The 9,458-nt window shown below is 30.2% G+C and overlaps 1 long non-coding RNA gene across 1 annotated transcript; it reads left to right on the top strand.

Annotated features, from left to right (window-relative positions):
* The first annotated feature begins 7,541 nt into the window (after positions 1 to 7,541).
* LOC115999671 lies at positions 7,542 to 8,805 on the top strand. The gene is made up of 2 exons (XR_004094017.1): positions 7,542 to 7,678; positions 8,487 to 8,805. It is a non-coding gene; the product is annotated as an uncharacterized LOC115999671 (long non-coding RNA).
* The last annotated feature ends 653 nt before the right edge of the window (positions 8,806 to 9,458 follow it).

The following is a 9,458-nucleotide window of genomic DNA, read 5'->3' as shown; positions in this document are numbered from 1 at the left end:
GGTAGAAAAAATGGCGGTCAATTTATTTAATCAAATGGATGGTTCAGATGAATTATTTAATCAAATAGATGGTTAAAATAATTCAGATTAATATTATTAATTGAGATTACCTAATTTAACCTTACTTTTATGATTATCCGTTAAGTTTTCCGTTAAATATTCTCTTCTCCGTTAATATTCCATTAACTTTTAACTTATCCATTAATTTCTATAAGAAATGTCTTAGGTTCGAACCTCATCTCAATCAAATTTGACATAATTAAGTTTCTCAGTCTATTTACTCGTATTAAATTAAATAAATTAGTAGCTACAACAAAAAATGATGCATATGTATTTATTTAATTTAGAATTATGTGTCTACAATACATTTATTTGAAAAAAAATATTCATTATTAAAAAATTAAATTAAATAAGAGAAATAATTTCATTAGTTATATTGTCTTTATTTTCTCTCATGCAAAAATTCTATGCATTCAAATTTATCAATTGATATTCATTATATTGTCCATTATCTTATTTTTACAATATCTTGTAATTAAATATCAAAGTTATAGTACAAAATAATGTTATATATTTATTTACCAAGTATTTTATTAATACTATGAAAAACATTTACATAATTTGAAGGTAATTATATTCACTACTTGGGGATTGGTTGACAAAGAGAGTACTCAAATAACCCAACAAATTGAAGCGGAATCGCTCTATTTTACTCTTATAGAATTAAATAAATTAGTAGTTACACCAAAAAATGATACATATGTATTTCTTTAATTCCATGAAAAAATAAAAAAGAATAGTTTGAAACCAATCATATTAACTACTTGGGGGAAATGTTGACAATGAAAGTACTCAAATAACCCATTACCCAGCAAATTGAAGCGAGAAACTAACTTTTAATATCTTTGGAATATATAATATTTTAAATTTTCAAATTTTTATTAATTTATTTAATCTTTTTTCTTAAACTAGAGATTTCTTTATCTACAATAACTCATTCAACAATAATGGTTGAACCAAATGAACCCCAAGCAGAACACCTAAAGGAAAGTCCATAGCTCCTATATCATAATCTCATTGCATGACGTTATCATCTATGCTACCAACAATAACCGAATTGCAAATAACACACTACCAACAAAAAGGAAGAGAACAAATAGTAAAGATGAAGACAATGACAATATTACTCAAAAGAGAATTAAGAACACTTAGAATAATTCAAATGAAAAGTAATATTTATTTAAACTATCATTTTTAGACCAAATATTTAGACTATCGATTTTACAAGGTTGCAAATATTTATTTTAGTAATAATTATAATGAACTTTCTATATTATCTTGGATTCATATACTTTGAGTTAGATATTTAAATAAAAAAATTCGACATTCAATTACCCATGTATAAACTTCTCCTATATAATCTTTCATTGATATACTTTCAAATATTTATTTAAATATAAACATTGGGCATTAACTCATTCGCGCAATGCGCGTATAAAACTAGTATACTAATAAGAGCCAAAGAGAGTTAGGCCTAAAATGGGTAGAAAAAATGGCGGTCAATTATTTAATCAAATGATGGTTCAGATGAATATTTAATCAAATAGATGGTTAAGATAATTCAGATAAATAATAGAGTTACATTACTTACTTTTATGATTATCCGTTAAGTTTTCCGTTAATATTCTCTTTCTGTTAATATTTCGTTAACTTTTAACTTACCCATTAATTTCTATACGAAAGGTCTTAGGTTCGAACCTCATCTCAATCAAATTTAATTTGACATAATTAAGTTTCTCACTCTATTTTACTCTTATTAAATTAAATAAATTAGTAGCTACAACAAAATATGATACATATGTATTTCTTTCATTTAGAATTATGTGTCTACAATACCTTTATTTGAAAAAATTATTCATTATCAAAAAATTAAATTAAATAAGAGAAATAATTTCATTAGTTATATTGTCTTTATTTTCTCTCATGCAAAGATTCTTTACATTCAAATTTATCAATTGATATTCATTACATTGTCCATTATCTTATTTTTACAATATCTTGTAATTAAATATCAAAGTTATAGTACAAAATAATGTTATATATTTATTTACCAAGTATTTTATTAATACTATGAAAAAAAATTTAAAATAATTTGAACGTAATTATATTAACTACTTATTAGGGATGGTTGACAAAGAGAGTACTCAAATAATAACAGAACAAATTGAAGTGGAATCACTCTATTTTACTCGTATTGAATTAAATAAATTAGTAGTTACACTAAAAAATGATACACATGTATTTCTTTAATACCATGAAAAAAATAAAAAATAATAGTTTGAAATTAATCATATTAATTACTTGGGGATTTGTTGACAATGAAAGTACTCAAATAACTCATTACCCAGCAAATTGAAGCGAGAAACTACCTTTTAATATCTTTGGAATACATAATATTTTAAATTTTCAAATTTTTATTAATTTTTTTAATCTTTTTTTATATAAAAAAACTAGGGATTTCTTTATCCACAATAACTCATTCAACAATAATGGATGAACCAAATAAACCCCAAACAGAACACCTAAAGGAAAGTCCATAGCTCCTATATCATAATCTCATTGCATGACGTCATCTATGCTATCAACAATATCCGAATTGCAAATAACATACTACCAACAAAAAGGAAGAGAACAAGTAGTAAAGATGAAGACAATGACAATGTTACTCAAAAGAGAATTAAGAACCACTTAGAAAAATTCAAATTAAAAGTAATATTTATTTAGACTATCATTTTTAGACCAAATATTTAGACTATTGATTTTACATGGTTGCAAATAATTATTTTAGTAATAATTATAATGAATTTTCTATATTATCTTGGATTAATATACTTTGAGTTAGATATTTAAATAAAAGAATTCGACATTCAATTACTCATGTATAAACTTCTCTTATATACTCTTGCATTGATATACTTTCAAATATTTATTTAAATATAAACATTGGGCATTAACCCATTCACGCAATGCGCGTATAAAACTAGTTTTGACTATAAATATTTTAAAATTATTTTATGATACATAATTATATAGGTTTATAATTATGTGAAAAAGAAAATTATTTTAGATAAATATTATTTATTATTTTTGAATGTTTTCCAAATTTTTTTAATTATATATATGATACAAAATTATGAGTTTATTATTATATTTATGCAAGTCAAATTATTTGAGGCTAATATTATTGATTATTATAATTTTCTAAAACAATAATAATAATAATAATAATAATAATATTTATTATTATATTTATGCAAGTCAAATTATTTGAGGCTAATATTATTGATTATTATAATTTTCTAAAACAATAATAATAATAATAATAATAATATTATTATTATTATTATTATTATTATTATTATTATTATAATTAATATGATTTTGAGCCTATATAAATTTTGTTTGTATATTTATAAATATAATAATATGTCTGATCTATTGAGCTTTGTTTATGACTTATGAGCTTTTCTCATGGTTATTACTTATTATAATTCCACATCCCACGCCTTCCCAATTCTCACGAATCACGAGAACCTTCTTTGCCTTTCACGCCTTATTATAATAACCACGCCATCTCATGGTTATTATAATGCAACTGTCATCTACCTAGCTCATCTCTTTGTCCTTCACGCCTTCTCAGTTCTCACCCTCCTCTCTCCATCTCCAGTTCCAAAGAAAACTTCTTTCTCTCTATTTCTATGGTCTCTCTCCCCCCCCCCCTCCTCCTCACACTCCCCGTTGTGGGAGATATAATAGGGGATGGTCGCCGGCATCTCGAGAGCTCAAAGGCAAAGACACCGCAGCGCTTACAGAGGATGGTCGCAGGCATCTCTTGCATTTACGGTGCACTGGAGCAGCGCATGATGCTATTTTTTTCACGGCTTCTCTGCGCTGGTGAAATCAACAGCTAACAGAGTTTGGAGTTTTGTTGGTGGAGGTTATTACTCAAATCAATTGAACAGACATTCAGTGGTTTTTTTTTTTTTTTTTTTTTTTTTTGTATATTTGTGCTCAGGCTTTGAAGATATTGAAAAGAGGAGATACTGTAATGGCTATGGATCCAACACACCCTCACCGTTACACGCCCTCGGAAAGCACGGACTTTTACAGTCACCATCATAGGCTACACCCTTACAGGTGTAGCGAAAACACTTATATGGGTGTAGCTTATGTACTTTTTTTGTATTAGTGAACTTCAGGGTACATCTTTATAGCGTGAAGAAATGTTAAACAATCTTTAATAACTACTTTTACTATGAAAGTTGAGTTCATTTCCAGTTACGAGGCCACTTCACAAGGTGTGTGGTTCAAGAATTCATCTCTGGGTTTAGAGTTATGCACTCTATATCTAAGCCACTGAAAGTCTACTGTAACAACTCAGTTGAAGTCTTCCAAACTAAGAATGACAAAAGTGGGAGTCGAATTAAGCACCTCGACATCAAGTTCTTAGCCATTAGAAAGTGTGTCAAGAACAAAATTGATGTTGGTACTGAGTTGATGTTACTAGATCCTTGACTAAATGCATACCTTCAGTTAAATTCAAGGATCTTGTTAAAGAAATGGGACTTTCGCCCACTTTGTAATTTGTATATACATTCAGTATTCAATTTTAATGAAATTCTTCTACTTTCAAATATTTATCTCATTTAAGTTTGTACACCTTTATTTTATTGAGATAATGTACTTCAGTTGGACTTGAAATAAATATATGGTTTGTTTCATTAAGTTTCCTAAAATTAAGTGTTCAAAGTCAGTTTGCATTTAATCATAATGGATACTAATCGTTTTAAGGAGGACATATCACTATGGTTGGTGTTTTCTGGTTTTGGGTTATAGAGTTTTGCACGAAGTGTGAGAATGTAACACTTACTATGATTATATTATTATAATATAAGTTATAAGTTATAATAATTAAGGAAATCTATTATATGGTGCACCACTTCCATACAAGCTTCTATACTAATTAAGATAAGACATAATTATGATAAGAAGTGTGATTAGGGAAGGGATACAATTACCATATTGATGGCATATGGATAGTATATATAAAGCCCCTCGGTCCTCTCACTGTTTGACAATTCATTCCTCATACACCATCAAAAGAGTGTTAAGAAAGTGAGATAAACTATACTGTTACTCTGCTGCAGCAGTCCCATACTCCCATGACTACACAACCTTCATCAATCGGAAGCTATGGCTAGAGGTTAGTACTTTAAAGATAATGTGTTTATGTTATTACATGATTTATAGGAATATCAATCGTGCCCGAACCCGATGGGCTAACCCGAAAAAATCTGAAACCGATAGGGCTATAAACCGAACGGGTTAGCCCGATAAGCCCGAAATCAATAATCCCGATGGTCCGATAGGGCTAGACCGAAATTAAGTGGGCTAGCCCGATAGCCCGACCAATTGAAAACTATTCTTTATTATAGAAGTGATATGAAACATAATATACATGAAATTTATATGTGATTTCATTTTTAGTATTTTTTTTATCACTAGGTACATTTTTAAATAAAATTTTAATAAATATATAAATTAATAAAATTTAAATAAATATGAATATAAATATAAATATATATATAATATATATATATATATATATATATATTTATTTATTTATTTATATTTATATTATATAAATTATATATATATAAATTTTACTGCAAATTCATTACAGTAATTCACTGGAACAAATTTCCAATTTGGAATTTCATTCCAAAATTTTGGAATGGAATTCCAGTTTTGGAAATTCATTCCAGAAATTTACTGGAATGAATTTCCAATTCTAGTTCTAGAAATTCATTCCAGTTTCCAGTTCTAGAATTAAAATTATAGTTTTTATTTTTTATTTTAATTTGTTTGAATTGTTAATTTGTTATGTTGGTATTTAATATTTAGATATTAGATTTGGGTTATGTGATGCTTCATGCATAGTTATAACGACGCTCCGTTAAGTCGTAGCGCTCCTTGACCGCCTTGTCGCCTAGGAAATGTTAAAATTTGGGGGTTTTAAACCGAATCGAACACCGAACCGTTGCAATTGCATTTGTTAAATTTTAATGTGCTCAATGCTCATCCGATTGACCCGTTCTAACTTCTAATGTTCTATCGAATATTCAAATGCAAGTATTCATTTATCTCTTGATTTAAATTTTAAAGTGCCAATGCTCATCCGGTTGACCAGTTCTATCGAATCCGGATCCGGTTCACGACTTGACCCGTTTTATCTAATGTAAGTATTCATTTTCGATTTTAGTTCAAATAGTTTAGCCCGCCCGATAAGCCCAACAACCCGAAGTTTAGGGCTAGGGCTAACCCAAATCCTAGAATAAAATAATAATTAACAGACAACCCGAATCCGATAAGCCCGACAACCCGACAGGGCTAGCCCGAAACCGACAGGGCTGGCCTGATTGACATCCCTAATGATTTATATGCTTACAATTGTATTTACTTAGGCTATTTATATAGAAAAATGAAGGATGTTAACCACATATTCAAACTCAAAAAACTTAGGCTAGGAGTTAATCTTTCAACCTCCTATGTATCTCTCTAACAAATTTATTATTATTATTATTATTATTATTATTATTATTATTATTATTATTATACATACACACATGTATGTTTGTTTATATCTAAGTTGTCTTTAATTAATAATTCTTAAAACATGTCATTCCACAACACACTTATTAGAAACATGTGTTAAAATACACACCATTCTACGTATTAAAATGCACCAGACGACGTATTAAAATGCACCATTCCACAACACAGTTACACACCATTCTACGTATGAAAATGCACTAGCGGATATATTAAAACACAACATTCCACAACACAGTTAATGCACCAACATACAGAATAAAACGCACTACAGCATGTATTCAAGCGCAACACACTATGAACTAAAATGCACCATTCCAATTCACGTAATATAAATACTAAAATTACCATAATAAGATTAATGAAATTGGACCGCGCGCATTAGGCCGCATGACCGCACCTGAGCTCGCTGCCGCATTTGAATAAAATGGAGCACTTGCAAACCTACATGGCAAGGTTTTTTGTTTTTGTTTTTGTTATGTCACTTGTTTTGCAAGTTTGCATATGTAGCAAGTTTACAAATAAGTATTGTACTTGTTTTCTTTTTTGGTTTTTATAATTATTATTTTATTGTTATTCTTATTAAATATGATTTGAAATTATAGTGATGTAAAATTGAGTGATTTACTTTTGAAAGAATTATGACAGTAGAGACGTAGAAATGTTTATTTATTTATTTATAAATTTAATAATGAATAAGTAGCATTCACAAGTGAGACTATTATCCTTTAAAAAAAAAGTGAGAGTACTACATTATTTATAAATAAGATACCTTATTAGAGTTTTGTTGGATTTTGTATATGTCTGTATGTTTTTGTCCTGCGCCATTCATTATTTTGGCTTTCATAACAAACAAACGAATCTGCAGTGAACTAATATCAATATGGCATAACCACATAACCCGAACCCGAATCTGCAGTGATACACGAATTTGCTTTCTGCGAAACAAGGATGCCAGTTTCAGCAGCTTCACCAAGTTCTCACACCAGCAAGACCCATCCTTATGGTGGGTTTTTCCCCTAAAATTTCTGCTGTTACAGCTTTTCTTGATTGGTCTGTTAATAGTCAGGTTCTTGAATCCTTGAATGTACTGTACTGCGTGTCGTTCAGAAATTTAACAGCCCATTTAGCAATATATAACATATTTATAAACAAGGATTGGAATCCTGATGATTTCCTACACACCAATTTGTGCTTTGTAGCTTTTCTTGATTATTCTGTTGATTGTTTCTCAGAGAGAAAGATTGTTACTGCCTCTTTACTCGCATAAGGTGTTTGTTGGTTTGACTAAGCTAAGATGCTTATTATACTCGTTAGCTTTATGAATTTGTGGTAGAACAAAGCTATAATCTTTCTAGTTATATTACTTTTGAATTTAGGGAAGTAATGTCAGATTGTAGATAACTGCTGGAAGAAGTGTTCTTGATTGAAATCTCAAGATATTGTTTTTTTTTTTTTTAAATCTTTTGGGTGATGAGGGATACCGCAGCCAATCCCACCTTGTGACCTTAGTTGTCAAAGGATCACAGTAAAGTAAGTTAGATTAAGTTGTCTATAATTGACGAGCTCAAACTTGGAAAGTCAATAGGTTGGTCTCACTAAGAGTAGAACTTGGAATCTTGTAATTACAGGCCAACAACTTGAGTTGATGGGTGGTTGCCAAATACTACAGTCATGGATGTTCTCTTTACTTGAACTAGAAGTTGATTCTTGACTCAACAAATACAAAGCAGATACGGACTTACAGTGCATCTAGTGTGAAATAGGTGTGCTTTAATTTGCCATTGTCAGAACTTTTCTTTTGATCATTTCAGGCAGGGTAGGGATAATATTGGCAGTCTTGTTTGTGGGGTTCTTGGCATGGGCTTATCAAGAAATTAAGCCTCCTCCTCCCAAGATCTGTGGCTCACCCGGTGGCCCTCCGGTCACAGCGCCTCGAATTAAACTCAGAGATGGAAGACACTTGGCATATAAAGAACATGGGATTCCCAGGGATAGAGCCAAGTATAAGATATTGTCATTAGAATAGGTCTTGTATCTGTTGTAACAGTCCCCTGGTTTAGCTGATGTGTTTCCCTCTATATATAGCCTGCACATATAATCAATAATACAAGCATTCATTCTTCTCTATTATTAGATCATTCTAGTTTTGTGTTCTCATGCTCATCCTGACTCTGTTGGTATCCCTTTCTTTACTCTGTCTTCAGCACCATTTTTGGATTAACTAGGAGAGCCATGTTTCAAAGTTTAGTTCTACACTTTTGAGGGAGAAGATCAGAGCATCTTGCATGTTATTCCATAATGGCAGTACAACGTCACATTCTAGAAATAAGTGGGCTCTACATTCTGGTTTCTGCTGGCATAAATGTCAATTCTTCGATTCGTTCGAGTTGGTAGAATATTACGAGCATAGCGCCAACTAAATTGAAGTTCCTTATTTTTGGGGGGATTTTCGGATGCCAAAGCTGCTTAGCTTAGCTTCCAAGTCTTAAAGTTACATCTATTAGCTTGGACAGCTTTCCCAATCAACTTCTTGTAACCATTTTTTACAGAATATACATAGTCCCTTACTTCAAATCATTTTTCCAATACCATTGATTTGTAAAATTCACAGAGACGGGGATTTGGGAGATAAGCCTAGCTAGCATCACATGGATTTATGTGTTCTTCAATAAGTTGATAGTTCCAATCCCCCGCATCAAAAACAATGAGATTAGCCACCTTTTCATGATATTAATTAGTTGATAGGTTAGAAGTGACAAAATGATTAGCTGTGTCTAAGAGCC

Source organism: Ipomoea triloba, chromosome 1 (genome assembly GCF_003576645.1).
Source record: "Ipomoea triloba cultivar NCNSP0323 chromosome 1, ASM357664v1".
Classification (NCBI taxonomy): Eukaryota; Viridiplantae; Streptophyta; class Magnoliopsida; order Solanales; family Convolvulaceae; genus Ipomoea; species Ipomoea triloba.
The sequence above is the reverse complement of the archived record's forward strand: the minus strand, read 5'-3'. Positions and strand labels throughout refer to the sequence as shown.